Source organism: Scyliorhinus canicula, chromosome 15, assembly GCF_902713615.1.
Source record: "Scyliorhinus canicula chromosome 15, sScyCan1.1, whole genome shotgun sequence".
NCBI classification, from domain to species: domain Eukaryota; kingdom Metazoa; phylum Chordata; class Chondrichthyes; order Carcharhiniformes; family Scyliorhinidae; genus Scyliorhinus; species Scyliorhinus canicula.
Window position 1 is genome coordinate 104807676 of NC_052160.1, and position 19129 is coordinate 104826804.

The 19129-nt window shown below is 44.0% G+C and overlaps 1 protein-coding gene and 1 long non-coding RNA gene across 6 annotated transcripts in view; one reads left to right on the forward strand and one right to left on the reverse strand.

The window, feature by feature from the left end:
- LOC119979038 overlaps nt 1-13281 on the forward strand; it is a 75662-nt gene extending 62381 nt beyond the window's left edge. The window contains exons 2-3 of the long non-coding RNA XR_005463625.1: nt 8843-8960; nt 12480-13281. This is a non-coding gene — a long non-coding RNA (uncharacterized LOC119979038). The remainder of the gene's footprint in view (nt 1-8842; nt 8961-12479) is intronic.
- The window catches only part of LOC119979037 (neuron navigator 1-like), an 806372-nt gene that overhangs the window by 277198 nt on the left and 510045 nt on the right, over nt 1-19129 (reverse strand). The gene's annotated exons all lie outside the window — the stretch shown is intronic.

The window sequence follows — 19129 nt, forward strand, 5'->3', positions numbered from 1 at the left end:
GTACTTTTCCTGCGTGCAGCTCAAACATATTGGGCTGGATTCTCCGAGCCTCCGCTCCGAAATCGCAATTGGCGCGGGGATGGATAATGGTCGACGCAGCTCCCGTGATTCTCTGGGATCCGCAAATCGCGTGCACACAATAATGCGGCACGGGTAGGGGGCCATTGACAGAGGCCCCCGCGGCAATTCTCCCAGGAAAACTGGCCAAGTTCCCGCTGGCGTGGTTCTAACCACGTTTTGCCTGTCTTAAGGAAAGTCCAGAATGAAACGCCTGCGTTTTGACACTGGCATGGGGACATAGCCCCATTATTGGAGAATCCTGCCCATCATTTGTACATGAAAATAAAGTACGTAATAGGGCAACTAAAGGTACACCATGTAAATACATAGACACCGGCATTGGGTGAAGCATACAGGAGCATAGTATTAATCAGATCTGTCCATAAGAGGGTCATTTAGGAGTCTGGTAACAGCGGGGAAGAAGCTGTTTTTGAGTCTGTTCGTGCATGTTATCAGACTTTTTTATCTCCTGCCCGATGGAAGAAGTTGGAAGAGTGGGTAAGCCAGGTGGGAGGGGTCTTTGATTATGCTGCCCGCTTTCCCCAGGCAGCGAGAGGTATAGGGGGGGAGGGGGGGAGGACACCAGGGAGAGAGGTCGAATTCTGGCTAGAATCAGCAGACACCACCGCAGCTGTTTGTGTGTGCTGTTTTTTAAAAAAAAAACCTTCCTGTTCAAAGTAGTCAGAGCAAATGGTGAGCTGCGACCCGGGACAGTGTGTGGAGAAAGACTGGTTACTCAAATTCTATGACTGCTCGGTACATTTTTGTCCAAACGTTTACTTTTGCTATAAATACAAACTGCTTCAGCACTGCGGCCCTTTTCCCGCCAGTTTTCAGCTGGTCAACCTCAGAGAGCTCCAAACGACTACACAACCTCATAAAAGTCTCAGGAGGTCAGAAGGGAAGCTCTCAACAAGCTCCTTAATGACCTCATTATAACTAATTAAGGAGGCGGGCAGCTTTGTTTTCCCTCCCAAGTCTGTTTGTTCCTCACAAGTCCTCAGGAAAATCTTCCGAAATGGAGGTGGCAAACTGCCATACGCTCTGTCAGCGCTTTTTGTTGTTATCTCGTCTCCGTTTCATTCCGATCTGAATGAGGAAATCCAGCCCTTAATGTTAGCGCAGTTAGCAGTGATAGCGTAACTACTTCATCGCAGAGGACGCCCCCACAAATAAAGAGAAAATAAGGAGAAAATGAACACAACTAATTTCAACGCGGTCCACATCATTTCTGCTAAATTGGGAGAGATCGGAGTTCTCTCACAATTAAATATTTCAAACAACTTGAGCTCAGATTGAAATGAATCCTGCAGTGCCTAATACAGGAAGGAGTTTAACTGTCACCCTCGGCTTTCTTCAAATAACCCCCTGTAGTTTTATCACCTCATCTGTAATCGCTCAGCTTTGATGTTTTCACTATAAACTAAATGAGTTCTGGATAACAAAGGCATAGGTCTATTCAGTTAAAACACAGAGGCCAAGGAAACAAAACAAGACTCTTTAATCGCTTCTTATAACAAACACTGATTAAAATTGAACAGAACTATCTCTTTCAGTGTCAGGCTGTGCAAACCCATCAGCAACACCCATGATCATGGTCATCTCCCCGCATAGTTTGACTTTCGAAGCTGGCATGCTGCTGGGGTTAGCATTCATCACTTTATAAAGGAAGTATTAGTTCCCCTACCCCTCTAATAGACAAGTACACATGACAACTACACAGGAAAGCCAATACTTCCAGTCTGATGTCCTGACATGTTTAAAACCCAAGGTTATTGACTCTGATTTTCCACCGTGAAGTGATTGTGCTCTGGCCTCATTGTCAACAAGGACCAGTCACTGGGGTGCAGAGTTCAACTTTTCTGATGTAGTTTGATTCTGACACCAAGTCAAGGGGGTTTCTACATGGCCAGCAACCATGATGATAATAAAGCAGCTAAACACACTGAAGAATTGCCCAGATAGAAAACCAAGAATTAAAATGCATTGATTATCATTCACTTTTTAAAAAGGTTTACTGAGCAAAATAAAGACTGGAGCATGCTCAAGGTAAGTTATGTAATATCATGAAGTTTTACAAGAAAAATTAAAACAGTAAAAAGCTTTGAATCAAATCTAGAAATTTTGCATTCTAAAAATAAAATTAGTTTTTTCCGGGTCAGAGAGGTCTTCAGCGATAATTTAGAGTTAAAACATTAAAAACCCAGTGACTCCTCAATCATTGGGGTTTTTGTTTGACAATGATATAGAGCGTAAGAGGGCAGCTTCGTGTCAATTCAAGTGATTTTTCCTAATTGTTGGAGATGAGGACTTCAACAGTGCATAGAATCACTGTCAACAACTTCTGGATTTCCGCATATAATGCACCTGCGGATTTGGAAGTTACTGTCAATTTCACAGTTGTAATGATGATGAATGCCGGCAGTTTTACTGTCATTCAACAGAACAATTTGGACCATTGTGATGTAGTGGTGGGTGGTTTTAACACACTGAGCCTTGGACTGGAGGGATTAAGTTCAGGTTGCACCTCTGTGGCATGTTAAGTCAGTTTTATAGCACAAAAAGAGGCCCTTCAACCCATCATGTCTGCACCGGTCTTCAAGCACCTACCCATTCTAATCTCATTTTCCAGCACTTTGTCAGTAGCCTTGCATGACATGGGCGTTTCAAGTGCTCATCGAAATGTTTCTTATATGGGGGGGTTCCTGCTTCCCCCACCCTTTCAGACAGTGAGTTCCAGATTCCCACCACCCTCTGGGTGAAAATGTTTTCCCTCAAATCCCCTCTAAATCTGCCCCTTACCGTAAATCTATGTCCCCTGGTTGTTGACCCTCTACTAAGGGGAAAAGTTCCTTTCTGTCTAACCTATCTATGTCCCTCATAATTTTGTATCCTTCAATCAGGTCCCTCCTCAGCCTTCTCTGCTCTAACCAGCCCCTCTTCATAGCTGAAACTCTCCAGCCCAGGCAACATCTTGGTGAATCTACTCTGCATCCTTTCTATTGCAATCATTTCCTTCCAAGAGTGTGGTGACCAGAACTGCACACAATGCTCTACCTGTGGCCTTACGTTCATTTATACAGCTCCATGATACTCTCCCTACACGTACATTTTATGCCTTGGCTAATAAAAGCAAATATCGCATATGCCATCTCAAAAGGTGCAACCTGGAATTTTATTTCATGTAATTATCACTCTTCACCACTTTTTTCAGTCTTGATATTTCCTTTTGCTTGTTTGAATCAATGTTCTCTTTTTGTTCTTGTTTCCCATCACCGGTGCTTGTGCAGCTACTTTGGTTCCCAGTTGAACAACGCCTTGATTTTAAAATTCTCATTGTTTTCAAGTCCCTCCATGGTCTCTGATCATCCCCCCATCCCCACCCCACCTTCATAATCACTTTCAACCCCAAAACCCTCCTAAATGTCTGCACCTCCTCAAAGTTTGGTTGCTTGAGCATCCCTGATTTTAATCACTCCATAACTGGTGGCCATGCCTCCAGCAGCCACCTCTGGAATTCCCTCCCAAAACCGCTCCGCCTCCTAACTCTCCTTCCTCCTTTAAGATGCTCCTTAAAACCTACAACCTTTGACCAAGCTTTTGGTCATCTGTCCGATATTTCCTTTTGTGTCCCGTTGTTTGATAGCACATGTATGAAGCACCTTGTCATGATTAGCATTCCATTATGATTACCATTCAGTTCTATCCTTTCAGGCCTGCAACAACCTCAGTTAGACAGTGTACCCTCATAATTCTGACACTAATAAGGGCAGGATTCTCCAGTCCCCCAGCTGCGTGGTTCTCGGCAGTGCACCATTTGCTTTGTGGCAGAATTCTATACTCCCACAGCTTTGTCAATGGGATAGCCCATTGAAGCCACCCCAAGCTGCACCATGGGCAGGGGTGCCCTGAAGGTGGGTAAAGTGAATCCCAAAGGCCAGAGAATTCTGGCCTAAGTATCAACCTCATGGCTGAACTGCCTCCAGCACTTGTGTGTCTTTCATCATCTATCTCTGTGACCAAAGACAGATACAGTCCTTAATATATTGTTCAGCATTCTACTTGCTTCTACAATTGCAATTCTGCAGTCGATGGATATTTTAAGCACAAAATCGACCAAAATTATGAGATGACTTAATTTTTCACTATTTAGTCCAAGTTCACATAATTGTCAGCCATTATCGTTCAGATTAATTTTACCTGTCATTCTCCAAATTTAAAGCTTTGATGCTTAAATATTTCTACACGAGGAGCCTATTTTCACCATCTTAAAAGTAAATAAAACATTATTGGAGATTTGAACATGCATCTTAGAAATGTGAAGGTAGAATCTGAAGTGCACGGAACTTTGGATAGTTTAGTTAAATAAGAAAAACAATTAACTGAAGCTGATGGAAGTACACAGCAGGTAAGTTAACATGTGTAAAGATAAATTACAGGTTCACATTTCAGGTACATATGGCACGGTGGCACAGTGGTTAGCACTCCACACAACACCAGGGACATGGGTTCAATTCCCACCTTGGGTGACTTCACTGTGTGAAGCTTGCAATTTCTCCCCGTGTCTATGTGGATTTCGTTCGGGTGCTCTGGTTTCCTTCCACAGTACAACGATGTGCAGATTAGGTTAATTGGCCAGGATAAATTGTCCCTTAGTGCCCAAAGATGTACAGATTAGGTGAGTTTAAGGGAATAGAGCAGGAGACTGGGCCTAGATAGGGTGCTCTTTCAGAGGGTCAGTGCAGACTCGATGGGCTGAAGGGCCTCCTTCTGCACTGTAGGAATTCTATGATTCTCCTCTAAATGGTTAATTGGGGCGGGATTCTCCGCGAACCGGCGGGGCGGGCCACTCAGGCGTCGAGGAGTGGTGTGAACCATTCCGGCGTTGGGCCACCCCGAAGGTGCGGAGGGGGCGAGGCTGGCGCCGGAGTATTTTGCGCTGCGCCAACCAGCATGGAAGGGCTTGGTGCTGTGCCAACCAGCACGGAAGGGCTTGGCGCCACGCCAACCGGCGCCGAAGTGCGTCCGCCGGCCGGCGCGAATTGGCGCATGCGTGGGTGCGCCACCGTGTGCTGGGGTCATCCCAGCGGATGTGCAGGGGAGGTTCTTCTCCACACTGGCCATGGCGGAGGTTGACAGAGATGGGAAAGAGTGCCCCCATGGCACAGGCCCGCCCGCAGATCGGTGGGCCCCGATGGCGGGCCAGGCCAGCGTGGGGGAACCCCCCCCGAAGCCAGATCCCCCTGCGCCCCCCCCCCCCCCCCGATGACTCTGCAGGCCGGCCGTAGAGCCAGTTCCCGCTGGTAAGGACCGGTTGTGATTTACGCCGCCGGGGCGCGCCAAAAAAGAGCGGCCACTGAATCGCCGGGGGGGGGGGGGGCGCTGCTAGCAACAGCCGACCAGCGCGGCGTGATTCCCGTCCCAATCAAAAACCCGGTGCCAGAGAAATCGGCAGCTGGCGGGGGCAGGATTCACACCGCCCCCCGGCGATTCTCTGACCCGGCCGGGGGGGGGGGGGGTTGGAGAATCCCGCCCTTGGTTGTTTCTCTTTGCAAATGCTAACTGACCTGCTGTGTTTTTCCAGCACTTTATACAATTGTATCCTTTAAAGTTACACAATAAATAGGAAGGGATCATTTGTCTATATCAAATTCAGTTGGTTAATACATTATAGTAATTTAATTTTGGAATATCATGATATCTGGTTCAGGAGGAAATTAGGAAAGATTAATGACCAGGTGAAAACTCCTCATGACTAATTGTAATGATTAGATTTAAGAGTTAGCCATGGCTGAGTTATAGCAATCGTGTTTCTGAGTCAAGGAGTTGTTGTTCTTCCCAACTCATAGATTACACTTTCCGATTCTCCGACCTCATCCGTTGACGCCCTGCTGCAAGTGAGAATGGAGAATTTGGCATTCCAGCCAAAACTCCATTCGCTTTCAGAGGTCCGGAAAATCACAGCCACGAGTAAGGTTGTAGAATCCCCGCCATAATCTAAGGTAATGCTTAAGTGTAATACAAAGGAAACATGGGCGGGATTCTCTGATCCTGAGGCTAAGTGTTGGCGCCATCGTAAACGCCATCACGTTTCACGACGGCGCCAACATGTCCTCAGTAACAGTGATTCTAATCCGTACAGGGGGCCAGCAAGGCACTGGAGCGACCCACACCACTTCAGCTGCCAATGCCGCCGTCAGGTGTGCGCCGCGGGTCTGCGCATGCACACTGCAGCCGGCGTGAATGTGCGCATGCGCAGTGCAACCGGCGCCAATCCGCGCATGCGCAGTGGCTCCCTTCTCCGCGCCGGCCCCAACGCAACATGGTGTCGGGCTACAGGGGCCGCCGCGGAGCAAAGGAGGCCCCCAGCCTGAGAGGCCAACCTGTGCTGCCTATCGGTAGGCCCTGATCGCGGGCCAGGCCACAGCAGAGGGCCCCACCAGGCGACTCCCTGATGCATGCACACCAAGGTCCCGCCGGGTAAGACCACACTTGGATGGCGCCGGCACGACTCGGATTATTTTAGCTGCCGCTCGGCCCATCCCGGGCGGAGATTCGGCAGACCGGCGTCGGGGCGGCGTCACATGATTCGCGTCCGGCTCAGCGATTCTTCGGACCGGCATGGGCTGAGAGAATCCCAGCCCATATATTTGTAGAAGTGCTGATTCACCAGTTTGTTGTATATCTTTGATGTCTAATTTATCTTAAAGCAATGCGGAGCTGACACTTGTTCGAAATCTACTGCAGGATTATTTAAAATAATTTTAAACATCCCAAGATTTGCAGGCGTTTCACACAAATGGTCTCAGCTTAGTTCCTCAGATCTTTCTGGAACATTCTATGTGTGGTGTCAGTACTTAATCTCTTTCTCCACCCACAGTCATACAATCATAGAATTTACAGTGCAGAAGGATGCCATTCGGCCCGTCGAGTCTGCATCGGCCCATGGAAAGAGCACCCTGCTTAAGCCCACGCCTCCACACTATCCCCGTAACCCAGTAACCCCACCTAACCTTTTGTGTACACTGGGGGCAATTTATCATGGCCAATCGATCTAACCTGCACATCTTTGGACCATGGGAGGAAACCGGAGCACCCGGAGGAAACCCATGCAGACACGGGGAGAATGTGCAGAATCCGCACAGACAGTGAACCAAGCCGGGAATTGAACCTGAGATGCTGGAGCTGTGAAGAAACTGTGCTAACCACTGTGCTACTGTACTGCCCTAAGTCTTCGGCAATCAATTACAGTTACATAGATCAGGGAATAGAGTGGAAGAGGTCTCCCAATGCCATGTCCAATATTTATCGTGCATTAAACACTTTAAAAATCAACGGTCTCACCACTTATTTTGCTGCTGTTAATTTACTTTTACTGTGCAAAGATTGGCTACCATGCTTCCAAGTGACAATATTCAATCTACTTTTGCAGTGCAATGTACTTTAGAAGATCCTGAGACCATGAACTGCATTACATTAGATGGAAATTCTTTCTTTCCAGCCATACTGAATGTTAATAGTTAACATATTGTACCTCCAGCCATTTAGCGAACTTAACCAGCAATGATCATAATTCCATGTCAACATGCTTATTATACACATTATTGCATATTTATCAAGTCACAAACAATTACATTTCCAAACAGTGTCTAATTCTTTTGGGACACCCAGAGACTAGACTGAAAGTTGGAATAGATTCAGATTTTATTCACAGATCTGAGTTTTAAAGAAATTCTAAGTACTTTTTTGGTGGCACAGAAACTAGTTAGTTCTTTAATTGCAAATGCAGAATCTTGTTTTTAATTTGGTAATGTTTTGTGAAAATCACATTATGATTACTTATATTATGAAATCAGTGTTCAATTTTGTTTCCTTTTGTTGTTTTTATATTTTTTCTACAATTCTTTGATTTAATTGTGTTTCACTCATTAAAATGCATGTGGCTTTAGAATTAAGTCAGAAGTCATAAATTTATGTGTCTCCTTCCTGCCCAAGATCAGTAAGTTTTGTATGTGAGAGATATGTGTTTTTTTACCCTCAGAGTGACTATCCCAATTGGTAAAATTCCACCAGCAAGCGTTTTGTGAATTTAAAAATAAGGAAGATTATTTATTGTCACAGACTTTCCCTGAAGGCATAAAAACACGATGTCTCACTCACTTGAATCACCCACACTATCACACACAAAGATTGGTAGCGATGAGGGAAAAAACACAAATACAGTATTAGATTGTCTCAGTCTCTTTCATAGCAGGTCTGCAGTTTCTTCGATGAGCTGATGCTACAGTTAAATTGAAGGTACTGGAAAGCAGAGGATTTTCAGTAAGCTATGAAGCCTTTTGTCGTTGACTTTCTGGAAGGTTGGCTCTTAGGTAAATTTGAAGTTGTAATTTATTAGAAAGAGTTATTCTCTCACTTTCAATGTATGCCTTGCCTGATTAGTTGACGTTTAGTTGGACCAATTGCTGTCTGATGAATTTTTCTGTCTGAAGAACAGCTTCTTGTTGTTTTAAAAACAGACAAATTTTATGGACTTTATTCCTATCAGAAGAGCAGGACCATTTTCAAATCGGGAACCTAATTTCTTAACTCTCAGTATCCTGCCTCCTGGTCCCAAATCTAAATCATGACTGCAAATGATGAACTGTGAACAAGAGTGATTCCAGCTCCAAACCCTGAGGAACAACTCTTCTCACTTTTCCAGACTGAGTAGCTAACCTTAAACCCTACTTTGTTTTCGGGTTTGTAACCAGTTTGTTATCCATTCTGTTATATTTTTAAGATGTTGAAATACCGACATTGGACTGGGATGGGCACAGTAAGAAGTCTTACATCACCAGGTTAAAGTCCAAAAGGATTATTTGGAATCACAAGCTTTCAGAGCGCAGCTCCTTCATCAGGTGAGTGAATATTTTTAGTTTCTCAAGTTACTTTAATTACTTTTTTGAGTAAAGTTTCTACCTTTTCTACCACTGAAATCATGCTAACTGGACTTGTTCTACCTTCCTTTTAAATTGAGGAATAACATTCAGGGTTCAGCAGTCATCTGCCACTATTTCCTCTTCTAATTATTTTTTTAACAGCACCTCTGTCGTTTCATTCCTAAATTCTTTTAATAATGTAGTGACTTCAGTGCCATATGATATTGGTATCGACTTATCTTTCGATTAGAACTGGGAGATAGATTGGGGATAATGAAAACTCTTCCTCCTCTCATTTCATCATTGGGCTTGGGTCTTATGTCTTTTAGATGAAGTCCGGAAGCAATAGCCAGATTGCCTCAATGTTGGCAGCCAAGAGCATAGCTGCAGACCTTGGAGGCTGTAGCTTTCATTCATCCAAATCTGCCAGAGATGAATCATATAATTGAGTTCACCCTACATCACAGAAGCACATTACACCTCTAGCATGCTGCACAACTCAAACATCATGCAGTGAATTCCCTCAAGTGGGACATTACTGAGCCAGGCGGCTCATGTAGCTCAGAGCGCTCGGGGCAGACTTGATCCCAGAGGTCAATCAATGACATTCACTTATTTTTCTCTCAACCCCAGTATAGAGGTGAAACACCTTAGCACTGAGATGTAAATACTCAGCAGAGTGTGGGGATTGAATTTTGTAAGATTTTGATAATTCTTTTTTAAAAAACACCAATGTGCCACCTGTCATAATATACACACAAGTATATGATGGTGCATAGACAGACACTGACTGACACACTGAATTAACAATCAACACACAGAACACAACAGCCAATCACCAGACAGGACACGGCCACTATAAAGCCAGTGGGCACTAGTTTTCCCGCTCTCTTGGGATGCAACCTCTGAGACAGCCAGAGCCCGTGATCAGCAACACGAACATCCACCATGTGCTAGCAGGATAGTCTGGTCAGGTTAGCCTCAGGTCTCCAGTCAACTCAACATAGTGTCAACTCACAGTGCAAGTATGTTTAACAGCTCATTGTTCAATAAAATAGAGTTGTACTTCTACAAGTGTTGGTAGCCTGTCTTTCTCACTGCTATGGTAAACACAGTCCTCACAGACCCAGCATACCCAACACATCACCACCGTGCTGCCCTAGATTTTGATAATTCTAACTTTTAGAGTTTGCTGTTGTTCTGCAACATCTATGAATGTTATTGTTAACCACATTTTAAATTAAATGGTTTATATTTAATTTCTGTTCTTGAGACAATGGGTAGTCAAGGCAGATGGGAAACTTTGCAGTTGTTGTTTGTGAGAAACTACACTTAATTGTTTTATAACTTTAAGTTGCCCAAGGGTGAGTATTCAGCAGCACTGTTTGAAGAAATTGCTGAAAAGTAGTTTGTTCTTAGAATTATACTTTGGGCGGGGTTCTCCATTTGAGAGACTAAGTCCTGACGACAGGACCGAATAGAGGGTGTTCCACAGTCCTGATGGGGGTGCGACTGCCGGAGCCATACAGGACATGCTAATGGGCCAGCACTCACTCCACGTGGAATGACCTGCGCAGTGTGGCCAGGTGAGTCTCCAGCTCTGTGCCCCTAGCACCACCCCAGTCCCGCATATCCCAACCCCACACCAAACATCCCTCCTGCATTGCGGCCCCCACCAGACGGACCGGTAGGCACCGCTGGTGTCCAGCACACACAGGCCACTAGCTACGGATCTCCTGGGCTGCCCGCATCCGAGTGTCTCACACTGTGCATTATCCGCCCCCAGGAAAAGGCGACCCACAGTCGCCGGGAGCGGGAGAAAACTGGAGGGGCCCATTGGATCGGCGGCTTGTCACCCTCTCCGAGCAGAGGGTACGGTGGGCTGGGAGAGCGGGCAGTCGCTGAGGCGGAGGTTAGCATGGGATAACTAAGTGAGTCCCCAATGCATTGTCTTTAGGCACGTGAGTCATCCCTCCTCCCTACATCACACCTCCCTGCAAACTAACCATTGTTTGTCTTGTGTCTTGCAGGGTCACTTCCCAACAAGGCAGAACCGGCCAGTGTCCCACACCTCCAGTCACAACCATGAGACTCACCTGGTGATGAGGTGAGACCATTTGGTGTCCCTCGTCCACAGTCGCAACCCTGGAACACCAGTCTGGGAACACCGACTTCTCATGACTGCTCTCTCCAATACCCTCCACCATCGCAGAGACACTCACCTCGCTTGGGCACTTTAATGAAGAGGCTCCTGGGGCATGATCTGGTGTGCATGACACACATGCTGCGGTACATCAGGTAGAGGTAGGAACTCCCGAGGGGGCAGCTGGTCGGTGGTTGCCTCGACCCAAGGGATTAGATGCCATCCAGAGGGATCTAGAGCTTCTGGAAAGGGTGATCACATCAATACTGGAGATGCAAGTGCAGAGCCAGGGCTACATGATGGGGTGTCACCAACCATCCAGTGCCTGCAGGTGCAATTGGAGGTGTCCAGTCACCTGCAGGACCAGGAAGCGGTGCCAAAACTGTGAGCCACCCAGGCCGATGCAACATGGGTGGCATCCACGGTGGAGGCCTTGGGTAAAAGGTTTCCGCCATGGGTCAGGTTGTCCAAGGCCTGGCAAACTCTGTGTGGGCGGTGGTTGATGCACAGGATGGGGCTGCCATGTCACAGACAGCCATGCACTAGGGCTACATGGATATAGCAGTGATGGTCCAGAACTTGGCACAGGCGCAACGGGTCATGGCTGCGGGCGCCAAGGGCATTAAGCTTGACACTGGCTGGCCCGAGCCGGTCCCTGAGTGACATGGCACTGCCCCGCATAGACGCGGCACAGTCCCCGTACTCCATGGCCGCAAGCATTGAGACCCTGTTCGAGACGCAAGCAGGCCTCCAGGACTGGCAGCACCAGGTGATGGCAGAGTTGCCTGAGCTCACTCTGGCTGAGTCCCCATCCCAAGGAGTAGCCCAGGGGCCTTCGGGCACCCCATAGGGAGGAGGAGGCGATGAGTCCCATACCAATGACTCCTGAAGGGTAGGTACCAGAATACCAGCACCTCTGAATATCCCCACCTGTCCCAGGTGCATTCGATGGGCAGAACAGGGTGGCACCATGGCACTTGCGACATCCGAAAGACTGCCGGGCCCATCAGGCCTGGTCGTTCCAGAGGATGGCCACCTAGGGGACCAAGATAAAAGGGTGGGAAATGCAGCAGGCCGCCTCCAAATCTGACGTACCACCTGGGGACACACCTAGACAGAGCATTAAGACATGCAAGACTTGAAAGATAGACACCAGTTAACTTGGTATGGGGCAACGCATAGGATAGCATTAGAACATCTTTTAATTTTGACTTATGATAGGAAGCTTTTTTAACATGTGTTTTTAATGGTTTTAGTATTTGTTGAACGAGTTACAATATGTTCAATATGATAGGTGTATTATTGACAAGAGGATGTGACTTTTCTGTAACAAATATATAATTTGTTTGCAATAGAATGTGAACTGTGGAGGATCAAGAAAACAGGGAAAGAACATTTGACTTTAGCCTATATGGTGTGATATGAGATGACTTGTCACAGTCGGGAAATGGAAAGGAGGAATGGTGAAACCAGAAGGCCCAGAGGATGGTGGGGACAGACTGGAATCGAGAGGGAAGATTGGCGACCAGGGTCTGATAAAGATTGGAGTCTGTAGACAATTGAAGAGATGAATTCAGACTAATTCCAAGCAAGTGCGAGGCAGAACAATGATAAGTGGGAATAAAAATTAGAAATTTGCAATCTTTGTTGGTCGAGAGTTACCATGGCTTCTTGGGTATGGCTCTTCTGGACACAGTTCAATAGCACTTCAAAGGAAGAGAAGAGAAAGGCATCACAGTTGCTGGAACTGCTCAAGGACTCCTAGAAACCTGAGGGATGAGGGACTTCTGTGTCGTCATTACTGCTTTGTGCTAATTAAAAGTACAATCTTGTTTAACAAATTATGCTTGATCCACACATGGTAGTTCGTACTTTGTTAGGTCAAGCACAAATGAGGACCCTTTTGTTCGAAATTAAGAATTTGGAACATTAAAATTTTTATTAGAGGGGTTTCATACCTCGAAACACTAAAATCTTACAGTCTGTATTCCTCTCTTTCTGGAAGTACACATTACTGGACAACAATGCTTCTCAATGCAAAGTGACTTTACACAAGGATGGATTAAAGGGCAGTATATGACTCCCTTTTGCGTATGTTCTTTCAGAAGAGTTAGGTATGTTTAAGGAAGTTTATCTTGAAAACATAGAAAATCACTGTCATCTGTCCTTGTCGCAACAACGAATATCAATTTAAAGATCAAGACAAAAACATAAGTTTACCAAACCGAATAGAAATACTTCAGAACATGGAAGCAAAATAACTTCATATTTAATGCAGTGGTGGGGCCTATAGCTGTAATACTATCCTTTGGAAAGATGAAATGAGTAATGGAAATACCACCCTAGGACAGACAACAGATGGTCACAATCAATGGTTATTAGTTGCAGATTTATAAAATAAAAATAAAATTCTATCTTTTTTTCCCCCAAGTAACATCAAACCAAATGATGCAAACCGACGAATACCTCTGTCGACATTTAAGATGTTGGATCTACATAAGCATGAAGTAAGACTATGTATATATTGGTATGTCAGTAATTACATATTGAATAGTAGATAAGTAAGACATTGCAGGATGTGCCACAATTAATCAAAAGGAAATTAATCAGGGATAAATAATTGAAATTAGAACTGATCAGCAGTGTCAAGACATGCATGTTCATTCTACTACTCCTAGATATTTCTAGTAGGACATGCATATCATTACTGATCGAACATTTTAAGATTTTAAAATCAGGATTTATAACACATATTTTTGAAAAGTAAAAGGCAGAAATCTGTGCAATGTTACGACCGGACAAGAAGGTCCCTGAATGGGACGCTGGTTCGGAAGATCTTTATTTTAGAAAACGTGGAGGAACAGAGTCCCATGACTGCCAATTAATTTTTTTTAACAAGGAAAAAACATATATTGAATATGAAAGTTTTGATTGTAATACAATACCCCTTCAGGCTCCCTTATCTTAACAAATATACACAGATTTCAAAGGTAACACCCCTCTCTGAAACCCAGTGGCAGATGCCACTCAATAAACCTTCCATGGATTTCTCCTCCAAATTCCCCCCCAGTTGATTGTCGTGAGTGTTTCCAAACTCCACTCTCAAAAATAGCACTTTAAAATCTTGTTCCAAACAATGTTTTCCATCAGCTGTTTTCATCAAGAATCTTCCTCCACGTTTTCCAACTTTCCTTCAAATAAAGCTTCCTATGCACTCCACTGTTTTAATAAAGATAGCCTCCAGGTTTTCCAACTGTCCTTTCAGGATCGCTTTGTCTTGAAAGCTTTTACACAAATTCTGAGATCCAGCCGTCAATTACTCCACAATTATTGCAATTAAAAACTCACAAGCTGTCATATCACAAACCTTAGATTGATTTAAGATATTTTTCTGACTTCGCATTGGCCAGCTCCATTTTAGTTTTATGACTTGACCTATTTTATTCCCAGTTCCTCTTTGTTCCTTTAACTTCAGGCTTCCTGGAAACTCCTCTTCATTTCTCTAGTTTCTTCAGATGATTGTCCTTTAGATTTATGGCATTGGCTTTCTTAACTATTACTCCATTGTATGATTTTTATTCTAGCAAACTTGGGAATGATGTTCCCTCTCTAATTGTCTGACCACCAACTGCTATGAATTCTGTTAAAACAATCAGAAAAACCCTTCCTACCCTAAAGGTGCCTCTGATTTTTCCAAGCTTTTATTTACTTTTCACGCCGTAAACCTTTCAGCACAATAGAAGCACAGTTTGAACTGATCAAAATGCCCAAACATGCAAACACCTTTGTCCAACATGAATCTAACTAGAGTTTTACTCTTCTTACATAGAACCACGAAATTAAACCCACTCAAATTTATTTCTAATATTTAACAACAACAATCACTTAAAACAACTGCATAATTCTTGTTTCTGAAAGATGAAGTTCCAGTAATTTATAAGAAAGCCGAATCGTGAATGTTTCTTTTAAAAATAAAACGCAGAAAACAAAACAATTTGAATCTGGTGTTAAAATTATTTCATGGTGCTATTTGATCCCTTTTCACAGATCAAGTTCTTAACCTATTGCAAGACACTTTGTTATTCAACTTTTATTGTGCAACCCACATTATTACTAGATATTACATCCTTAACAATATACATTATCCTCCTACGCATGCCTCCTACCTGTTACTCAAATAAGAAAACTCGACTGGTATGACAATTCATCCTCGAAGCAGCTGAACCATTTCTGAAAATAAATTCTTGAAGGGAAGAAGCTTTTTATAGCAAAATTAATATCTCATGATGCCTGTATTTTTTAAATTATAAGAACCAAATCAATAAAGCTGTCATAAAATTTCAAACCAAACAAAGCTGTGGCCAGTTATATTACAGCCTGTCAAAAAAATACAGATTAAAAAAAATAAAATTATAAATTGTATTTCCTGGGCATCTCCTAGGATACGAAAACATTTCAAAGGGTTGGAGAGAGTGAAATAAAGGGATTGTTTTTTTAAAGAAAATAAATGACGAGAAATGAGATGCATAATAAATTGTGCATATTTCTAATCTTTGAACTGTTTCCCTACAACAGTGGTGACATTTCAAAAGCTTTTACAATGTTTTCAGACATCCTGAAATCATGAAAAATGCTATATAAGTGAGTGAAATGGGTCGAGCAGCTTATGGCCTCTAACTATTACCCACATCAGAAGGAGTCTAATATTAAAGCCTTCTGCTGAATCTAGATGTTCCTTATTAATTGACTGATTGTCTCAGAAGATTTATTATAACAGTACAAAATATTGTAGCAACAGCATAAATATGTACTGCTTTTTCACCACAAAAATATGGTGCTTGGCATGAACACACAGTGATGGATTTGAAAGCTTTGGTTTTAAACAGCTGAATGACAAATCTTGCTGTTGGTGTATTGGAAGCGTGTTACCTGGCTTCCACACCTTCCCAAAGTTATTTGAAGGTAATGTTCTTCTTCTTCGGTACCCAGGACGATAACACACCTCTGTCAATTTTCCTTTTTTTAGAATAAATTTAGAGGACCCAATTCTTTTTTTCCAATGAAGGGGCAATTTAGTGTGACCAGTCCACCTACCCTGCACATCCTTTTGGGTTGTGGGGGTGAAACTCACGCAGACATGGGGAGACTGTGCAAACTCCACACGGTCAGTGACCCAGGGCCGGGATCGAACTCAGTTCCTTTGCGCCGTGAGGCAGCAGTGCTCACCTCTGCGCCACCGTGCCACCCTCCCCTTGTGCATTTTCTGAATTAAGAAACTGAGTATGAATCAGATTATAATCCCATTCTAATTAAACGTATATTTTGTTTACATTTCGGAACAAGCAAAAATGTTTTGTTCCAAATGTCATCTATCAGAGGTATAACAGAGCGAAAACATGCGTTCAAATCGCTTACTCAATCAACAATTCTGAAGAGAATATTAATTATCAAACACATAGAAGTACTAAATTATATTCCAGGACTGATCAGATATTTGCACTTAAATATTATTTTCGAGATAAAATCCTTATTTTCCCCTTTGAGTTTAACTTCTATTGGATAAAACGCTATCCAGTTGCTTTGCAAAATATTGACTTCACCCAACATGATATGCACTTTGGTTTGAATTATATGCCATCAATTTTAACCTCTTGAACATTGTCTAAAGCTGTGCAAAATTATTCAACCAAATATATGTAGGGGCTGTTTAGCACAGGGCTAAATCGCTGGCTTTGGAAAGCAGACCAAGCAGGCCAGCAGCACAGTTCGATTCCCGTAGCAGCCTCCCCAAACAGGAGCTGGAATGTGGCGACTAGGGGTTTTTCACAGTAACTTCATTTGAAGCCTACTCGTGACAATAAGTGATTTTCATATTCAGAGGAATAACACAGGCAAGATGGTTCCATTCTTGTAGTTCAAGATGATCAATAAAACTATTTTAGACATTGCACATGTAAAATTATTTGAAATATACTGCTTTGTATTTTTTTGAAAATTATGGCTCTAATTTTCCTGTCAAAATAATGGTGAGGCTGATGGCACTCATTTTTATTAATGCCAAATGGTGCAGCAACTTTAGGCGAGGAGCAGATGTGCAATGAAATGCAAAAGTCACAAACCCAGTTGCACTGTTCACCATTAGCTTTACGAAAATAGTATTTTGCCATCTGTCTCAAAGCCTGTCTCATTGAAAGGCATGGAGTTACTGTCTTTGCATGATAGATACAAACTAATCTGCAACTCTGACCTTGGGAAACTATCCTTCCTCACCCTTCTTGATTATCTGCAGTATTTAGCACAATTGACCACAGCATCTGTGTTGAATGCCTTTTCTACACTGTAAGACTGTGTACAACTGCACTCACCCTGACCCAACCTTATCCTTTCAGTGTTAGCAAGTGAATCATCTGCAGCGGCTTCTCTACCCACTCCTGCTCGACTATCTCCGGAGACCCCAATGATCAATACTTGGTAACCTCCTTTTCCTAATTTACATGCTGCCCCACACTGACATTGTCCAAAAATACACTTTTTGGTTTCACATGTAAGCTGGCAAAATCCAGTTTCTTCTTCACCAGCACCTCTCTCTATTACTCCATTAGAACATGGAACATAGAATTAACAGTGCAAAAAGAGGCAATTCGGCCCATTGAGTCTGCACTGGCCCTTGGAAAGAGCACCCCACTTAAGCCCCACACCTCTACCCTATCCCCATAACCCTAGTAACCCCACTTAACCTTATTGGGCACTAAGGGCAATTTAGCATGGCCAATCCACCTAACCTGCACATCTTTGGACTTGTGGGAGGAAACTGGAGCACCCACAGGAAACCCACACAGCCATGGAGAGAACGTGCAGACTCCTCACAGCCGGTGACCCAAGCGGGAATCGAACCTGGGACCCTGGAGCTGTGCAGCAACTGTGCTAACCACTATGCTACCATATTCCAATTGTTTCTCATTTCTCACAGAGTGGGATAACCCTCACAAAGACCATTGGGGACCACTAATAAATTTCCCCGTAGAGCTCAAGAGTACGAGTTCCTTTGGTGGAGGCCTGTCTAGTAGGGTCTCATTAGTGAGCCCTTTAATATTGTTCCCGTACTGGGAGTTCCGAGCCTGGACATTAGTGTTGTACGCCATGATAACGGCATTATTTTTTTGTTAAAATAAACCTATTTAGCCTTCTTCTCTATGTCGCCTGGATTACTACATTGGCGGTGAGAATCAAGTACAACATTCTGGACTGCCTTCATTGAAACCCCCGTAAGGAACCAAGTGCAAGGACAACCTGGAAATGTTCCTATTTGGAAAACTTGAGCCATATGATGCAGGCGTAGAAGACTGGCCCCAGTATGCTGAAAGAATGCACTTATTTTTGTGCTAACAGCATAGGAGGTGACGACTGACAAAAGGTAATCCTGACTACTTGTGGCGACCCAACATTCAACATCAGTAAGAGTTTGACGTACCCAGCAACCGTGGACTCAAAAACCTTTAATGAACTGGTAGCTTAGTGGCAAAGTGCTATGACCTAAGACCATTGATAATTCTCCAGCATTACAGATTTAACACGGCTAGAAGGACCCCTGGAGAATCCAGGAAGGAATTTCTGAACAGACTCAGGAATCTGGCCGAACACTATGAATATGGGTCATCTGTTCTTGAGATGCTGCACGACCAATTGATATGCGGGATAAACAGCATCACGACACAGAGAAAATTACTGGCAGAACCCAGCCTAGACCTTAACAGAGCCATAGAACTGACGTTGTCCCTGGAGAATGCCAAGAAAGCAGCCCATGAACTTCAAGGGCCAATGGTCGGTAGCGTGCCCAGTGTAGGGCGAAGCCCTTATAGGAAGGCTAGTTTCTCCATTGAGAGAACTCACGTGCTCCACCCCCCCATCGCCTATTGCCACTCAGTCACGGCACTCAAGAACATGTATGGGAAACCCCAGAAATATTCGGGAAACTTTCCCGGAGGATTTCAGGGGACAGTCGCAA